This window comes from Copadichromis virginalis, linkage group LG5, assembly GCF_057382275.1.
Source record: "Copadichromis virginalis isolate Kocher_CV1m ecotype Utaka linkage group LG5, C_Virginalis_male_GT1.1, whole genome shotgun sequence".
NCBI classification, from domain to species: Eukaryota; Metazoa; Chordata; class Actinopteri; order Cichliformes; family Cichlidae; genus Copadichromis; species Copadichromis virginalis.
In genome coordinates, this window is record NC_140622.1 from 20284012 (window position 1) to 20301991 (window position 17980).

A 17980-nucleotide genomic window follows, 5' to 3' on the forward strand; every position below is an offset into this window, starting at 1 on the left:
TTTCTGTGCTGTGCTGAGCTCTGAAACCTGACTGAAACTCTTCAAATAAACCATTCCTCTGCAGATGATCTGTTAGTTGTTTGACAACTACTCTTTCAAGGATTTTTGATATGAAAGGAAGGTTGGAGATTGGCCTATAATTAGCTAAGACTGCTGGGTCTAGAGATGGCTTTTTGAGTAAAGGTTTAACTACAGCCAGCTTGAAGGCCTGTGGTACATAGCCGATTATTATTGTACATAGTAATTTTTTTAGGGTCCCATCATAATTTCTTCAGAAGTAGCTAAGTACTGTATATGATGCCAGTATTTTCCCACATTTTCTAGATACTGTATCAGTACTGTGTGTAAAATGCCATCAAAAAGTCAATTAAGTTTTATTCTTTCTCACCTGTCTTTCTGTCTCCTTTCACTTTTTGAAGGTTGCCATGTTAGAAAAAATATTTTTGCCCTGCCATGCTGTTTGTTGATGTGGCAAATGAATGGTTTATGAAAATATATCTAAATCTGTCATCAGTAATCAGTAATGATCATGTCTCACCTCTAGTCTTCTCTGTCTTAATTTCAGGTTTTCGCCATGTGTTCTAGATAGTTTAGGAGGTTAACTCGACCAAGCAGTCTACTTTTGGGTACTGTTTAGAATACCAGAATAGGGAGGATGGTGTAGGTTTAAGTTTATTACATTGATACATATATACCAACAAGACAGTGTACATCACTGTGACAACAGCGTTTGTTTTCATTCAAAGGCTTTATGGTTGTTCCTTTAATACCTGCCCGGGCAGATTTTTTTGTCCCAGTCCAGCCCTGTTCCCAACCCAGCAGCAACAGGTGACAACATGCCAGTTTAGGCGAACAACGCGATGCATACATCTTCTATTGTACTGTGTTTTCCTAGGGAGGAGTGGTAAATTTCCCACCACAACAGAAAAAAGAGATGCCACAACAAAAGGCCTCTAAGTGGATAGCCAAGTTTGATTAAGCTGATAAAACGTCTACAACTTCTGTGCAAACACACGCACTACGTAAATGAATGCACCTGTTCAAAGCAGCTGACCAAACAGAAAGCGACAACAGACGCTAGGAAATTCAGCGTCCTCATATACACAGCGCCCCTCCTGGCAATAGGTCAGCATGTTGAAAACAGGCATTGAGACCAGGCTTAAACCATCCTACTGCAGACAAGAAATAAATGTAAGTCTTGAATTTTAGAGAGGATATGAAAAGGAATGACATTACAAATACTTGTAGGGAACCTGAAAAATTGCAGAATCCAGTTGACCTATAAAGTGTTGTTTGTTTGTTTTATTGTTTTATTCTCCCAGACAAAACTGAAGAGTAAATGATTAATTTCCTTGTAAATTTTATTTCCGACCTCCAAAGCCAAGGCAGCGTAAATTAACCTGGAGTTGCCCTCGGCCTTTCCACCTTAGTCATTAAGACTCTGCCTCTCAGAGGTAGATCCCTTAATAGCCACTGATTGAAACGTTTTGGGAGGCTTTTTCTTTTTCAATTACAAGATGAAAGTTCTAACAGCAGCAATAAAGTTACTAACAAATTCCAATTTATCTAGAGCTTGAAAAATAGTTGCACTCTATGGTATCAAATGGTTTGTAAAAATCTAAAAATAAAAGGAAGGGTAATCGAAGATATCCAAAATTAGCCTTATGTTATTTGTTATATGTTTGTTTTTCACAAAACCTGATTGTGTCTCATCAATAACTAAGTTTAAAATGGACCTTAATCTTTTTTCTTTCTTTCTTTCTAGCAAGAATTTATGCTAGAATTTTATAATCATTATTTATAAAACAAATAGGATGCCAATTGTCAATGATCAAAGATCCTTCTTTTTTGGTATTAGAGAAGTTAGACCCCGAGTTAAAGTTGTTATGAGAAGTCAGTTTTGTAAACTTTCTATATAAACTTGCATTAGAAAGGGAACTAACTCATCAGAGAAGGACTTATAAAATTCAACCAAGAGGCCATCTGTTCCAGGAGATCTATTGGTCTTTTGTGTGTTCTTATTTTATTTTTATTGTTCTAGTGTGTGTGTGTGTGTGTGTATGTCCATCCCTAGGTCAAGCTGCAGCTGAGGGAGGAGGAGGGGGCTAACTCTAAATCCCAGGCCCTTCTCAACAGTTTTTGACCAATCAGATAGACGCACATTATCCTTATAAATATGTGTACCGCTAAGGTAGGGCATTCCTCTCCTGGGAGTTGACTACAGCAAGCTGCTGCTAACTGTAGTTTTCTAACTGAAGGGAGATCCATGTACATTAATTATTCTTTGAACAGCTTGAGGCAATATATCTGTTTAACTTGAATAGGTCCAGAGCTATCTTTATCCTTGTATGGTCACCTGTAATCCTACACCAGGTCACATAATGTCCCGTAATTCTTGATCAGATGTGGAGATCTGATCTACCTTCAGAGAGTTTAATGGTCATCTGCAATGGTTTGACAAAAACTGAAGCTGATAGCTTTTGACGCTCACGTATGGTCTCCATTGTGTTTTGCTCCATTATGTTTCCTGTTCAAAGCCTATTCCATGTTTTCCAAACACAGATTTCCAGTAGTGCCCATCAGCTCGAGTGTGTCAACGAGCTTGCTCAATATGGCACTGCTAATCACTTTCCTCAGCTGGTTTTTCCTGGGACAGCTTTTCCATGTGCTCCTGTTCCTGCGGTTCAGCTTCCCCCTGCAACTGTTCCAGTTCCCCAGGTAAGGGTCGCTAGGGCTCGACCGTTCTCCAGCCTTTCCCTGCACCCGTACCAGTGCCTCGGGTGAGGGTGGCCGGGGCTCAACTGGTCTTTGCTCATGTTCCTGGGCCAGCTGAGGCTCCGCTCATTCCTGTCTTTACGCAACATTACTCTGCCTCGCCTCTCTCCTTCACTGTACACAACTCCCCCATGCACGGGGGCTGCACGCCCTAAAATCCTTTCATTTTCTCAAAAATCGACAGTGCACCTTATGTATGAATTCTGATTGTGCTTACTGACCGCAAACCGATTTTGTGGTACACGGCACTCAGCAATCTTTAAAAAAAAAATTATTTAGTACGACTTTGGTAAGCTACGAAGCTGCACCGCTGTCACAGTCTGGCAGAGGCAGACTATAGGGAGTGAAGAAGTTGGACCCAAGTGCGTACACGCAAAATAACAAGGCTTACTATTAACTGAAAACGAGCCGTTTATTGAAGGCTGATTTTAGCACCTGTTAAGAGACACAGTCTCAAAGAGGATTTCAAACTCGAGGCTTTCAGTCACGCAGCGGCACTTGGAAACAGAGCAGCTGTGAAATCTGTCTTTGTTATTATGCTCAGCGTCTTTTAGTTTACATTTTGACTGCACAATTGTGAGCTTTTTGTAATGCAAAAAGACAAAAAAAATTTATTTTATTTATGGAGCAATAATTTTTTAATAAATGCTGATAATTTATTTCTGAGTAATTTTTTCATGTACATCTACGCTGTATGTTAGTAAAGTGCCTGTGTGAGATCTGGGACACAGCTTTGACTAAGAATTCTCTTTTTGTTCGTACTTTATGATTTTAAAAAAATATTGAGGTATATATCGTATATCGCCATCCAGCTAAAGAGTATGGAGATATGAATTTTGGGCCATATCGCCCAGCCCTGCGCTATGCCTTCTGATGGTACTGCCTAAGGAAAGCATGTATAATGTAAACAGAATTGGTCCCAGTACTGAACCCTTTGAAACTTCATAATTAACGATTCTCTTCTTCTCCCTTACCAACGGTGTGCCACAAGGTTCCATATTGGGGCCTTTATTGTTTTTAATATATCTATTTCCTCTCCAGCATATTTTGAGCCCGTTTAAGGACATTTGCTAACACTGCTATGCAGATGACATCCAGGTATACGTTTCTTTTAAGCCCCAAGAATTATCTACGCTGCAGATTCTGAATGAGCTTAGAATTATTAATGGTTGGATGGCTGCCAACTTCCTCTAACTTAATAGTAAATGGACTAATTCTTATATAACGCTTTTCTACTCTCCCGGAGTACTCTATACAACATGCCGCATTCACCCAATCACACCCATTCTAAGTTTCTTAGTGCTTCCTAACTAATATTCATACATGAATGAATGCATCGGAGAGCAATTTGGGGTCAGCCCAAGGATACTTGGGCATACTTGGCATGCAGACTGCAGGAGCCAGGGATCAAACCACTAACCTTCTGATCAGTACATGACCTGCTGAGCTGCAGCCAGCCCCCATGAAGGAAAGACTGAAGTCCTTGTATGTGCTCCTGACAGACTTGTACCTAAAATAATGAATGCTCTTGGTCCCCTTTCCACATTTGTTTGAACCCAGTTCTCACATTGTTCATGTCAAATGTCTGTTTCGGTCTTGCTTTTATCACTTAAGAAACATTGCCAAATAAAGGCCTATTGTATCTCGCACTGAACTTGAGATTATTATACATGCATTCATTTCATCATGTTTGTACTATTGTAATTCACTCATTACATGTCTAAGCAAAAACTCCCTGGAACGTCTGAAGGTTGTTCAAAACGCTGCAGCAAGGCTTCTGACCAAATCATCCCTTTGCAATAGTAAGGGATTACTGTGTTTTACTTGCATCTATTTGAAAGACTGAGTGTTAACACAAAAAAAAAAAAATATTTTATGTGCTGGAATGTGCAGAAAATTACGGAAGCGTAGAGCTGCCACCCAGGCAAAAGAAAAATGCAAGTGTATCACGTTATAACGTGAAAGGTTTATTGTTCTAACAATATACTTTTCACGTTTGAACAACATAATATCACGTTATTACAATATACATAATTATCACGTTCGTACAATATAATATTTATATTGTACAAACATGATAGTATATTGTACAAACAGGAAAAGTATCTTGTTAGAACAATAAACCTTTCACGTTATAACGTGATACACTTGTATTTTTCTTTTGCCTGGGTGGCAGCTCTACGCTTCCGTAGAAAATAGGTTTAAATATCAAACAAATTTCTTCCAGTCAGAGAATGTTGCATATAATTACATTTTTGCTTGATGCATAAAGTTAAAAGATTAAAACTAATAAAACAAGTTTTAAAAAGGGACTTTTCCATTTGATTACATTTTGTATGATGGATTATGTAGAAAAAGTAGAATTGGGCTGACAGATCTATCGCTTTATCACCTATTCAGGTTGTAAATCATGTTTTTAAGAAGTAACTAAGTAATTAAGTAATTAATTACTTTTGAAAATAAGTAATCAGTAAAGTAACGGGATTACTTTTTGGCTGAAGTAATCAGTAATTAGTAACTGATTACTTTTTTCAAGTAACTTGACCAACACTGGTCACCAGCAGGCGAGTTGGTGCTACCTTTAGGGACAGGTGAATTGTAAGGCCTGAGACAATTGTAGTAAACAATTTGAGACTTGTCTGATTGATCCAGGAGGTAACGAATCCTGTATGTGACACCAGGGGTTTCTTCATCTGATCCAAGGCACCCCAATATCTCTAAGTAGGGATGGGTATCGTTTAGGTTTTATCCGATACCGGTGCCAAATCGGTACTTTTGAAACGGTGCCGGTGCTTAAACGGTGCTCGAACCGGTGCTTAAAGAATGGAGAACACAAACTTTGTCCAAAAACCTCTCATGTTTAGCTGGTTTTTTTTGTAAAAAGATAACAATGTGTGCCTTTTCTGCAGCTATGTGGCATATATGGTATCACTCTTGGCTGGAAGCAGTGCTTAATCAATGGAAAAAACGCAAACTTTGTCCAAAAACCTCTCATGTTTAACTGTTTTCCACTTTTTCTTTGGTCATTTTAGCCTTTTTGGCAGGGTGAAGGGAGTATCTGCCATCAAACAAGAAGACAGCCGCATGTAGCTATGATGATGTTTGCTAGTTCACCTTACATGCATTAATGTAATAACGTGGTTAGCCTACTCAACGTAAATTACACACTAACAACATTAAGCTACTCACGCAGAGAAGAACGGTGTTGTGCCAAAAAGTGATTGTCTGCCAAAAACTGATTTCCAATGTTTCTGTGTATTTTTTATGTGTAATATCTTTACGTATGTTCGTAAATAGACTTCGGTGAACAGGGTTTACAAAGGGGTTATATAGAGAATTAAAACAATATCTGTTTTTCAAGTATCTTTACAACTCTCTGCTATTGTACTTACATTATAACCAATCCGGTCCTTTATCCCCACTTAAAATATTTTTACGGAAATATTGTAATATTTGCTGCCATTTCTGCTGTCCTCTTGGCCAACTTACTCTTACAAAAGACATTTTTAATGTTAATGAGATTTTTTTTTTAACTGGATAAATAAAGGTTATATAAAAGTCACTGCCAAAAACTGATTGCGGCTTCTACCTTGTTACACGAATGTTGTTTGTGGCTCAAGATGACTTTATGTCATCCATGAGGGATGCATTTGACATATGTTTCACATATTATAGCCCAACAAGTTACTTATAGCAGTTTAAATACGAGCAATCAGTTTTTGGCAAATACCGGAAATCAGTTTTTGGCAGACAATCACTTTTTGGCACAACACCGGCTGCTGCTGCATCATCATCCTCATCATTTCTGCTACACTGGCAGGGCTAGGGGCCAGGACTCTATTCTTCGGGTTTTTGGGGGATGTTGCTCCGGGTCCGATAACTGGCAACCCACCCGACGTGCTCGGTGTGAGGTCTCGCAGCAAGCTATCAAATACGGCGCATTTCTCGGCTTTTAAAAAAAAAAAACGCTATGCGTCGCCAGCTGTTTAATCGGATTCTTGGTGTTACCTCCTTTGACAATATCAGCTTAAAGCACTTGTTGCAGGCTGCTGAGTTTGCATATTTTGCTGTGAAGTACAGCCAGACTTTTGACCGCTTCGCCTTGGGCATTTTTAATCTGTAGCTCTGCTCTAAAAGAACGTACGTACCTGGCCCCGCCTACTATCCTCGGAAACGTAAAATGATTGGCTAGAAGTGTATCACAGCTCAGGAAAAAAAAGCACCGAAATAAAGCACCGAAATGTGCGCTGCTTTTCGGTCTGGTTACTACCGTTTATGTCAGAACCGGTGCCATCATGGCACCGGACACCGGTACCCATCCCTATCTCTAAGGGGCCCTTCCCATGTAGAGCAAATTTTTCCTTTGCTGTTGTGGGGTCATTTAACCACACCAGGTCACACAGAACATTAGGAGTGTGTTTGATGCCCCTGTTGTTTCTGCTGGTCATAGGCACAGTCTCTGTTCCATGCAGCATTGCTGAAGACAGCTGAAGTCTCTGAGTTAACTAGGTGACGTAGTCAGCAAGAGAACCAGAAATAGAAGATGCTGGCATGTTGGTAGGCTAGAGCATCTCAGCAGGCAACCGTGCTTCATGCCCATGTGTAAAAAAGACTGGTGTAAACCCCGTGGTAAAGTAAGGGCTCGTGTTATAAGCCAAAGCAACTTGACTGAGGCAGTCATCCCACTCACCAGGCTGATGAAAAAGTAACTTAGCTAACTGGTCAATAAGTGTTCGGTTGAATCTCTCAACCATCCCATCACATTGAGGGTAATATGGGCTGGTCTGTGTCTTCTGGATGCCCAGCAGCTGACACAGGTGTTTCACCAGGTCAGATTCAAATTGATGTCTGTGTGCAGCATTTCAGGGACGCCGTGCTAACAGATGAGGTTGTCAAACAGGCATTTTGCAACTGTTGTGGCATGTTGGTCTGGAATAATATAGAGACTGACATTTTTTGATAAATAATCTTGAACAATGAGCACATACCTGTTGCCATGACTAATGATGGGCAGTTCAAGATGTCAGCTGCCACCTTTTGAAATGGCTCAGTAGCAACAATTGTTTTCAATAGAGCTCTGTGTTGAGGTGTGGGATTCCATCTGGCATCACATGGAGTGCACTGTGTGCACCATATTCTGATGTCATGTGACATTAATGGCCAGCAACATTAATGTAACATTAATGTTAATTAATGTAACATTAATTAACATTAATGTTACTGGCCACGTGGCCACGTTTCAGGACCTTATCTGCGGATAGGTGACCCGACACTGGGTTGTCGTGCAGCAGCTGTAGGACAGTGTCTTTTAAAGCTTGAGAACAACCAACTGATGCAGCACTGACTTTTGGGATGGGTTGAAAGCTTTATGACAGAGTAAGCCATTGTGAAAGGTTAGTCTAGAGTACTCATGCCATAGCACTCTTTCCTGAGGTTTGCATTTTTTCATAAGCCAGTATGGTGGTTTCCGACCCTTAGCTTTCCAGCCAGTGACTTCTGACAGTACAGGATCTTTTTGTTGTTCACTTTTGAGATCATCTTCAGGCAGCTCAAGCACAAATGTGGATGAGACAGATGGCGCAGCACACTACAGTCGTGAATCAGGAATGTGTTTTTGGGCAGCCCTGCAGGACCTATGCAGCTCTCTTCAGGTTGTAAGGTACCAGAAGCAGTGCAGACTGTGTCCTGCTCTTCTTTTTCACCAGTGACAGGGTGACGTTACAGTGCATCTGCATTGAGGTGGCAGTGGCCATCTTTATGAATCACAGTCCATTCAAAAGGATCGAGTTCAAGAGCCCAGCGTGCACGGCGACCAGTTCTACCAATGTCAATGGATATTTTCCAGAGACCCAGGAGGGGCTTGTGATCCTTGACAATAACAAATGGCTGCTTGTAGAGGTAGTGACAAAAATGTCTAACTGCCCAAACAATGGCCCAGAGTTCTTGATCATAGGTCGACCACTTTCTTTCTGCCTTTGTGAGTGCATGGCTAGCATGAGCAATGACTTTCTCTTCCTGTCCCTGTTTTTGAGCTAGTACACTGCCAATAGCTGTGCTTCAAGCTTCAGTATACAGGGAAAATGGCAATGTGAAGTCAGGTAATGAAACCACCAGAGGGTTTGAGAGGGCATGTTTCAGATACATGAATGCATTCTGGCACTGAGAAGTCCATTGAAAAGTTGCTTGCTTTTCAGTGAGAGCATCTAGGGGAATATGGAACACTGTGGTGTGCAAAGTTTTTAATGAACTTAGTCTAGAGCCCTGGGTTGTGGCTGATGTTGTTGAGTTTTGCCGTACTTGTAAAGCATGTCAGATTGCAGGGAAGCCAAACCCTATTGTTCCTATAGCCCTTCTTCACCCTATACCAGTACTTGGTGAGCCTTTTGAGCATGTCATTGTGGCGTGTTGGTCCATTGTCCAAAATAAAGAATGGTAATCAGTTTTTGCTGACTGCAATTTGTACTTCACTGCTTTTCCATAAGCAGCTACACTCAGAAGAATAACTGAACCTTTGGTGATTACTGTGTTGACAAAGTTTTTCAACACTTTTGTTTTACCAAAAGAAGTCCAGACTGACCAAGGAACCAACTTCCCATCTAAACTTTTCAAGCAGGTCATGCAGACTCTTGGGATTAAACACTGTTATGTATTTAGTAAAATCAGTTTATAGTTTTGTGGTTCTACTTTCTGTGTAAAGTAGAGAACACCAAGTGTGGTGTATGTGCGCATTGATATGCCTGTGCCTTTCCACAGCATGGTTAATAAAGTAAGTTACTAACAACCAAAAAGGTGTTGTTACTTTACCAGTTAAGTTATAAGAGAGAAGTGAATACCATCCTGAATTTCAAGTAGCATTAGAGCACTGGCACCAGACATTCAAGGCAGTAATGCAGAAATACTGTTTGGATACTGGAAAAGAGTGGGATGAGGAGTACCACTGATGTTGTTTGCTATACGTGAAGCTAAGCAAGAATCACTTGGGTTCAGCCCAAATGAACAAGTGTTTGGTCATTCTGTTGAGGGACCTTTGAAGTTGCTAAAGAACAGTTCAATTCAACAAACCATCCAATGAAAATTAATATTCTGGATTATATTTCACAGTTCAGAGTGTGACTCCATAAGGCTCAGTCGATGGCAGCAGAAGCCCTCTTATCTGCTCTGAAGAAGATAAAAAGTTGGTATGATAAGAAAGCCATTCCTCAATTTTTCAATCTATCTTCCTGATAATGATGAATTACAGTAGTCCAGCCTAGAAGTAATAAATGCATGAACTAGTTCATGCATTTATTACAGTCCTACATATTAGTTTAATATGTGCATTGAAGGACATATCCTGGTCAAAATCACTCTAGAAGTGATTCTAGAGTGATTCTCTCTGTGGTCCTGCAGATAAGTCTGCTGCATCTAAATCTAAATTTACCATTTTTAAATCAGAACCAATTTCATTGTTTCTTTGGGACTGAAGTTGGGTTTAGATGAAGATGGGCTTAAACTCTGTGATGCCAGCTACCAGAGAGCCAGAATGATTAATTTTGAGGTTGTGGCGTGAACGAGACCACAGGTTGTTATTGAGAGCCATCTTTATTCATTCCGCGGCTGTAGCTCTCTGCTGGCAGCTGCACATACATCACACCACAAAACATTCACCAACCCCTGAGTCCCTGTGTTTCAACAGCGAGCATGATTGTGGATGCCGTGCACGTGCATCCGCACGGCAGCGCCGACCACGCCTCACCACAGAGGTACTGTCAAAGTTGTCTACATATCTTTCTCACTTGACATATGAACAGAGATTAGACATTGAAATGTTTATTAACACTCCTCCAAAACTCTTTGGTGACATACCTTCATGTACTACAGTGGTAGAGCATGATAGTAATGTTGGAAATGCAGTGCCTATTATGCAACACACTTACCGTGTGAATATGACAAAAAGAGAAATGATGAACATGGAAGTGGACTATCTTCTGCAGCATAGGTTGGCTATACCAAGCTATAGTCAGTGGAATTCTACATGCCTTGTTACACCAAAATCGGATGGAACACCTTTTTTGAGGAGTGTACTGACAGCATTGGGTCTGCTGCTTATAGGCGTAAACCTGACCTTCTTGAAGGTTATTGGCAATTTCCTTTGACAAAAAAAAGCATCATAAATCTCAGCTTTTGTAGCACCTGATCGTTTTTTACAATATGCAGTAATGACATTTGGAATGAGAAACACTCCTGCCACCTTTCAGAGGTTAACGTCAGTTGTATTATCTGGTGCGGAAAACGCTAATGTTTATCTTGATGATGTGGACATATATTCTTCCAACTGGTCGGAGCATGTCATCACTTTAGCCACTGTGTTCAAGCGTCTAGCTGATGCTTCTTGACTCTCAACTTGGCTAAATGTGAGTTTGGTAAGGCAACAGTGACCTACCTTGGAAAGGAAGTTGGACAGGGCAAGGTTCGTAGTTGTATAGTTGTATATGTTACAAAATGTACATTTTATATTTGCATTTCAAGTTATAAACATTTACTCAACATGTCTGTGTTTTACTAGGGTTTTAGGTTCTTTGTGTGATTTCAGATCAGTAATATTAATATTAATTAATTAAGATTAAAAAAACAACTAAATTCAGTTGAGCTGAAAAGAACGATACCAAACAAGGCAAGGGGAAAATATAAAATGAAACAATTTGGGGGTAAACTACAAACGTAAGGTTGTATTTCAGACCTCAGTGAGTGAATCCAACAAATCATGCAAAATTAGGTTTAAATTTTTGTTTATGACAGTGCAGATTTCCTACATTTTGTGTAATTTAAGCATGTAACAATCTGATTGTTTTCTAACAAAAAACAGTGTGAAAATTAAGTTAGACTTGTGTTTGTAAATGAACCGCCCCAAGTGGTGTAGCTTTCTGGATTTTATACTTATTAGGCTACTCATTTTTTTTTATTATGCAGGCATAGCTGGACTGGCCATCAGGCCCACTGGGCCGATGGTCATTTTTCGTTTTTATGGGCCGATGATTTTTATTTATTTATTTATTTTATAACAGTATAAACAATGAAAGGTAAATGGTAATGGTAAATGGCCTGTATTTATATAGCGCTTTACTAGTCCCTAAGGACCCCAAAGCGCTTTACATATCCAGTCATCCACCCATTCACGCATACATTCACACACTGGTGATGGCAAGCTACATTGTAGCCACAGCCACCCTGGGGCGCACTGACAGAGGCGAGGCTGCCGGACACTGGCGCCACCGGGCCCGCTGACCACCACCAGCAGGCAACGGGTGAAGTGTCTTGCCCAAGGACACAACGACCGAGACTGTCCAAGTCGGGGCTCGAACCGGCAACCTTCCGATTACAAGGCGAACTCCCAACTCTTGAGCCACGATCGCCCTCGTGGTGGATAGATGCTGGCCGATGTGTAAAAATAAGTCAGTTGTTTGGTGGTGGCTATGGCGGAGCTGCTACAAGAGGCCAGGTGGATGAGGGAAAGGTGAGGCAGGAGGAGGAGAGACCCGAGGCAACACCGGTCCGAGTGTCAGGTGAACTGAACTTCAGGTAAGAAGTTATGACCTGCAGTCTATCTGGGTCAGATATAAACCAAGTTTAGGTGCAGTTTATTTTTGTTGTGCTGACTTTTTACCGTCAGTTATAATAACTCGGAGTTTCTATACAGCTGGGTGGGTGCTATGATGTTACTGATAGTGAACTTTATTTTATTCATAAGGTTAGTTACTAGAGTTGCCAACCGTCCCCTAAAAAACGGAATCGTTCCGTATTCAGAGAAAATATTACGCGTTTCGTATTGAGGTGAAAAGGAACTCAGTTTGTCCCGGACTTCAGCTAGAATGGAAAAAGACACAAAGGTGGAGTTATTCTGTGTCTTTACGCTGTCAGTTGTCTCTTCTTCTCTCATTCAATCATGAAACTGATCAATGATCAGCTGATCGGCTTTTCTCTCTTGCTTGTTTATCGCCCACTTTGCACAGCAGCCTCAGAGAAAACAGAACGAGGCATCTTCAACGTATGTACATACAAGGGAGCTCAGTTTACCATAAATTGTATGGGTGTGCATCTATTTCTGCATATTTAGCAAAAATGTGCCATTTCTTAACTCAGTGAGGTGATGGTTAAGTTTCAGCAGCAGTTTGCTCTCAAGGTTCTTGCTGTGAAGCTGTAACTGTTTAGCAGTGAACAGGAGTCCTGCATGTATAAAAGAAGTCTGTCACAGGCTCCAGATGCAGGAAGAGCTGTATTGATTTTGATCAACAGCTTCTTGATGGGAGGAACACCATGCAATAGAGCCACACCTCCAGTGAATGGACATGAAAGGTACCTCTCCAGTTCCCGTGCTTCTGGCTTTCCTGACCCCATGGATCCATCATCTTAGTCGGTTAGGCTGCTGTTTGTGCTGGCCTCATCCAGCTCTGTCTAGGTGATGTCTGATGAAGTTGAGACCTGTGGAAAGATGTAAGGTTTTCAAAAGAATTAGCTCTGGTCATTATAGTGCTGATCACACTGGAGATGTTTTTTACTAACTCTTGTAGAAAAACAAAATCCTGTCATTCATATCCCGCACAAACAGTTTGCAATGAATTCCAGATTAAGTTTAAAATAAGAATGTGTGCAAGGCTAAGCAGTGCTAGCCAATAGATCCTCCTGTTTGGCTGTTACTCTGGGAAAAGACGAGAAAGACATTGATGGAAGCGTGACTGGAGCTGTGATGTAGCCTATATAATATTTATATTGTACGAACGTGATAATTCTGTATATTGTAATAACGTGATATTATATTGTTCAAACGTGAAAGGTATATTGTTAGAACAATATACTTTTCATGTTATAACGTGATATAGCTCTATTTTTCTTTTGCCTGGGTGGCAGCTCTACGCTTCCGTATCCGAGGCTTTTCAATGTGGCCTCACAAAATTATCAGGACTACAACAACCATGAAAAGAGCTGGATGGACATTGCTGCTCAATCACAGCTGCCTGGTCAATGTTTTTCATTAGTAATTTAGCAAAGTTGACGGTGGTGGTGTGTGTGTGTCTGTAAGAGGGAGAGCGAGAGACAGATTTTGTATGATAAGCTTCATGTTATGAATGCACAGTTTGAGCACTCAGGTCGCATCAGAGCATCAGGCCGTATAGTGTGAGACCCTGCATCGTGACTTAAGAACTTCTAACCCCTGCGATTTAATTGTACAGTTTGAGCAGGAGCGGAATAACGTAACTGAAAAAGATCGCACAGTGTTTGCCCAGCTTAATGCAGACTGTTTAAACTAAACAAGCTGCTGTTTCACATAATAAATCCTGTCACCGCAGTATTGCCTTCTGTTTTAACAGTTAAAGCAGTAGAGACGAGCTGTTTGCATGCGCATGGAACTCAAGCGTCAAGACAATTAGTCTTCTTTTGTACTCCACCCATTCACATTGACATTTTCTTTTGTTCACACAACAAACATTCCTCCATGTGTATTAATAACCATATCTTGTTTTTTTTTTCAGGGTCCTAACTGCTGCTCGGACATGTCAATATCTTTCCATTACGTGGATGCTGTAGGGATGTATTTAATGGAATATTACACTTATCACCTGCGTGCCTTTGGCTACAGATATCGCTATCAGCCTCCCACCCCACCTGGCTACAGTATAAATAAGTTTGAATCGTGGGATGCTGGGAAAAAAGACAAAAAGCTGGAACAAAAACTAGTCCATCCAGACCTATCCAGAACTGACAAGAGACAGAATGAAGATCCCCCTCCTGTAGATGGTAAAGATGGTCCTGCTGCTGCAGAGGGTAAATAACAGTAGGACTTTGTAGCAGTGTTGAGGGTACTGATCATTAGGATATGCGGTGGATTTGGGGTGTTGAGTGTTTGGGTATCCATTCTGATAATCAAAGTGAAGTATAAAAACTTTGTCCACTTAGACTGCTCGTGAACTTTGACAGCAAGACTGGGTGTTCCCCATGCTAAAAGGTGACCTGTGGCTCTGTATGTCAGTTTTGTCAGGTGTTTTCACAGATTGTTCCATAACAGGACTCACCTTTCTGTTGTTCTGAAAACAAAGTAAACCAGTATTTCCAGTGCATTTTTAAAAAAGTGACTTTTCTGTTCTTTCATTTCTTACCACAAAGTCCCAGTAAAACTTGTTCTAACACTCTTTAAGGCTTGCTGGAGTTGTTAGGCTTCAGTTCACACTTATAGCTATGTGCCTGAAACCTGGTTTATGTCAGATCATATTGTTGTTTACGAGAGTTTGATGCCTCCCAAACACTAGCGTTTAGGATTGTGCTTAAAAGCCTTTTCACATAAAATACAAGGGTAGCATCTCTTTACTTTTTATTTTTGGTTGTTTTGTGTTTTGACAAGTTCCTTCTTTGAAGACATGTTTTAAACCAAGACGTTACATAAGTCTAAAAGGTTTACTTAAGTGAAGTAGTTACAGTTAACTAATAATATTTATGTACCCATTAGTCTGCATCTCTTGGTAAACCAGACATCAGAATTGGTGAAAAACTGCTGTTTTCCTAAAAAGTAAATAGGCTAATCAAAGTGGATCTCCTATTTTTCAAAGTAACAGTGGAAAAAAAAAGGTTTTAAAAAAGTGATGAATAGGTCAATCTTTTATTCTCTATCAAATGAAATATTTTGTCCCATGGATGGTTATATATATATATATATATATATATATATATATACACACATATGTGTATATATATGTATACACTCTCAAAATCTGGCAAAATAAATTTTTTTATCACACATTCAGCCTTAATTAAACAGTAACAGCTATTAAAAATGATCTCAGTTGCCAGATTATTAGGTAGACAAGAGCTGAAACAGAATCCATCCTGAAGTTTTCTCTGTTTAATTAACACATCCAGCTGTGCAATGTTCAAACTACACATAAAACATGTCTGAAATTAGTGTAGAAAGAAGAATTTATTACATGTGTTCCTAGGTGTACCTAATAAACTGGCAACTGATTGTATTAATATTTGATATAACCGATATCATACGTTACTAAATGTATTTTAGGAAAATATTTTGATTGCATACTCCTCAATAGTGAGGTGACTGTTATGCTTTAAAAGGAATCTAAATTTCTACAATGCAGCCAAAGATTTCACACAAGACCACAGTGAAGGCTGATGAGCCTTTTCAGCTGTTATATGTGATCGGGCTAATTGTGTGGCGCTTGTGGGTCTTTTTCTTTCTTTCTTTCTTTTGTTAAAGAGGACTTTGTTTAGTCAGCAAAGACTTTCTGGGAAGTCAGTTGGATGAAGAACAGGTTAGTCAAACTTCTTTTGTCTTCTCTGGAATGAAAAATGATCTTAATCAACCGACCCACAGCACATTGTTACCTTTCTGTGTAACGTGCTGCACACAGTTTCCTGCATCTTCCTACAGTGGAGTCATTAGCTTGTGCCTTGTAAATTGAGATTGTATGAGCCAGCCATTAGCTGCACACTTGACTTAGCACTGTGACATGAGCGTGAAGAGAGTGTTGATTCAGATGGCTGTTTTATTTTACTGAATCCATCTGTTGTAATGTGTTTGAGCTTCATTCAAGTCAGTGAATGTCTTTTTTGGTTTTTTTAAGTTTGACAAAGGTGGTGTTATTTTGAAAGTCTTTGCCAGTCAGGCCTCATTTGAAGTTGGCACACTTTGCACATGTAAAAAATAAAATTAATAACAGCTCTTTTGCTAGTTTCTAACCAGACATTAAACCTGTGGTAGATGCAGTAATCACCAAAGGTGAGCTTAAATGCTGAAAGAAGAAGGAGGAATTTGGCACATATCTGCAGAGTGACTAAAGGTTTTCATGGAACGGTGGCCATTTTTTTTTCTTTTTCTTTTTATGACCACATTTTCTTCAAGGTTAAAAATGTATGAGGTTGATATTTTCAAATATAACTTTGTGTTTACACTTGGTTTCTGTAGTATGTGCACGAACACATGCATGTTCACCAGAGCATGTTTTTTTCTTCTCATCTTTCTTTTGGCTGCTCACGTTCACATTTGATATCAGCCGCATCATTTCTAATGGTCCTTGACAATCTTCTCATTTCAGAGTTTTCTTAAAGGGAATGGTGTACAGTGCTATATTTATATTTGGAACGTATTTATATTGGAATAGAAATCTTAATTGAGTCGATACACTTCAGTGTGGATATGAGTTCATTTTAATGTGTGAGCACACATGATATAATCAGTGTGCAGGATTGTTTTTAGTGAAATGGTAATTTAATCACTATAAATAAAAGCATATTTTATTTTATATCTTGATTTTGTTTACATGTATTTGCACAGAGCATTTTTCTCATCACAGCAGAGGAACATTAATGCAGGGTTACTATGACTGAATAATATTTGATGGGCGGATGGTCATTGTCCACAGTAGCCCTGAGGGTTTACAGCGCGATGGAAAAGCTGAAGTTTCACCATGAGGGTTCATGATACAAGTATGTGTCATGTGTCCATTAAACAAAGCGTTCCATCCTGAGGGGGGAAAAAAAAAAATCCAAAATGGAGTCAAAACATTTCCACAAAAGCGATACATAACTTTCTTTCTTGTATTTCTTTTTTCTCAAGTGAGCGGGTTTCTTACCTATGCCTTCCATCATCAGTGAAACCGCCTCTTTTCTGCATACCTGTTTTCACGGAGACTAGTCATACCTGTTGCAAAGAAAAGTAAAGTGCCTTCAAGCTATCTACACTGACCAAGAAACACTGCTCACTGCTTCCTGGAACTAGATTTGTCACTTGCCATGGAATACCAGACTTGACAGATCCACACCTTTTCACAATCTCAGCCTGAGCTCTTGTGATAGGCGTGGAAAAAAAAAAAAAAAAATCAGGAGAGGCTGTAGAGAGTGTAATGCTGCCTCTTGATTGAGAGCGAGCAGTTGCTCCCAGCTCATCCATCAACAAGTGTGGTTTACTGTTACTGTTTTAACACCTATGCCTAACCATGTTGTTTTTGGAGTCTAAACCTAACTAACAAGTGCTTCCGAAGTTGCTTAAAAGTGACCTGAGATTTAAGAAAATGCATCTAATTCATTTATCAGCGCATCTTCCTTCTAGTGAGAACTGTTCTACTGATTCCAAAGGCACTCACTTGTTCTCCACCCCAACAGATCAGCAAGGCTGTGATCAGTGTCCCCTGCAAAAGAAAAATATTGCATTCAGTAAAGCACA

At 39.9% G+C, this 17980-nt stretch overlaps 1 long non-coding RNA gene across 1 annotated transcript; it reads right to left on the reverse strand.

Annotated features, from left to right (window-relative positions):
• Nucleotides 1-16697: 16697 nt before the first annotated feature.
• Nucleotides 16698-17442, reverse strand: LOC146709548 (uncharacterized). Its single transcript, XR_014920450.1, has 2 exons — nt 17391-17442; nt 16698-17281 (listed from the first exon to the last, which is right to left on the reverse strand). It is a non-coding gene; the product is annotated as an uncharacterized LOC146709548 (long non-coding RNA).
• Nucleotides 17443-17980: the final 538 nt, after the last annotated feature.